This window comes from Chionomys nivalis, chromosome 16 (assembly GCF_950005125.1).
Source record: "Chionomys nivalis chromosome 16, mChiNiv1.1, whole genome shotgun sequence".
NCBI lineage: Eukaryota > Metazoa > Chordata > Mammalia > Rodentia > Cricetidae > Chionomys > Chionomys nivalis.
The window spans coordinates 429,168-430,949 of NC_080101.1; the positions used below are offsets into that span (position 1 = coordinate 429,168).

Here is a 1,782-nt window from a genome sequence, read left to right on the forward strand (position 1 = left end):
CTTAAGTATTTCATTGGATTCTCCCTTAAATAACTAGGAAGAGCAGACAGCAATTATTTTATGTGATCATTCTTATGACCGAGTAATACAGTCTTTTTCATTCGTATTTCCAAAAATTATCTGCACATAAAACATTACAGTATGATCATGATTATTGTACCTTACGTCTGTGTAACACAGTACCCCAATATTTCTCTCCTGAATCCAGTGAGGTTGCTATTGCTGTCTCACTAAGCAATGACATTATTCAAAGATGAAGAAATTGAAGTTTGCCTACTTAATGATAACTTTCTGCCATTTTCCAGTACTCTTTCAGGTGACTTTTCTAGCCCAGAGCTTCCTCATTGCATTCTTTACTTCTGCATTTCTCAAAGTGTAAATCAGAGGGTTCAGCATGGGAGTGATAATGGTGTAAAACACAGCCACCATCTTATCCTCTGAGAAGGTAGTATCAGGCCTCATATACATGAAAGTACAGGGACCAAAAAAGATGATGACCACAGCAATGTAGGAACCACAGGTGGAGAGGGCTTTGCACCTGCCTTCTGCTGAGTGCTTTCTCAGAGACACCAGAATAATGGTATATGAGATTAGTAAGATAACAAAACTTCCCAGTCCAATGGTACCGCAGTTGGCTGTCACAACCACACCTACAATGTAGGTGTCTGTGCAGGCAAGTTTCAGTACAGGTTGGACATCACAGAAGTAGTGATCAATCTCTTTGGGTCCACAAAATGGGAGCTGTACCATCAGAATCACTTGGATAATGGAGTGTAAGAACCCACCCACCCATGTTCCCAGCAGCATCTTATTGCATCTCTCCTGGTCCATAATAGTCATGTAGTGGAGGGGTTTACAGATGGCCACATATCAATCATAGGTGATGACAGTAAGGATGAAGATCTCAGTGCAGCCAAAGAAGTGAACCCCAAAAGGTTGTAACATGCACCCCACATAGGAGATAGAGTTTTTTCTTCACCAGCAGGTCAACAATCATCTTGGGTGCTGTGACTGAGGAGTAGAAAATGTCCACAAAAGATAGAAAGCTGAGGGAAAAGTACATGGGGGACTTTAAAAGATTGCCACTGAAAACTTTCCCAGCACTATAACCATGTAAAAGAAGGAAAACACCACAAAACATACTTCTTCAATCTCTGGGTTCTGAGAAAGGCCCCAGAAAATAAATTCACTGACATTGTTTACTCCTTCTATGAAATAAGTTCTTGAGGGCATAATCCCAAAAAGACTTTAAATTACCTGAAAGACAAATGAAAAAGATCATCAACACTCATTCTTATTTTATAACAAATGAAAAAATTATGATGACTATAGGTGGAAGGGGAGCACTTAGGACTTCATACTCTGAAATCAGTTTAAATGCATCTGTTCAGATCAACTTACCTCATTGATATGTCCCAGTGTTCTTTTTAATTAAGATGAGAAGTAAAGGCCTAAAACATAAGGCTGATTCTCGCAGTCTCACATTATACCTGAAGAATTTGCTTCTCTACGTTTCAAAGATTATATATCAGCTTCTAAATGTACTTGGATCTTATTTTGCATGAGATATCTATTAAATTTCAAACACAATACTATCTGAAATATCAACAAATGCTTACAGCATTGTTTATACAGAATTAAGAATGTTTGCTCATATTTACCCTGCTTCATACCATCCTACCTGGGTATCATATCTACTCAGAAATCACAAGTAACAAGCCACAATGTCTTCTGCAGGCTTCCCTTCCCCTAAAAACTAGATCATCTTGAAGTGACACTATG

The 1,782-nt window shown here is 38.5% G+C and overlaps 1 pseudogene; it reads right to left on the reverse strand.

The window, feature by feature from the left end:
- Positions 1 to 312: 312 nt before the first annotated feature.
- LOC130888234 (olfactory receptor 4S2-like) lies at positions 313 to 1,233 on the reverse strand (annotated as a pseudogene).
- Between the last annotated feature and the right edge of the window lie 549 nt (positions 1,234 to 1,782).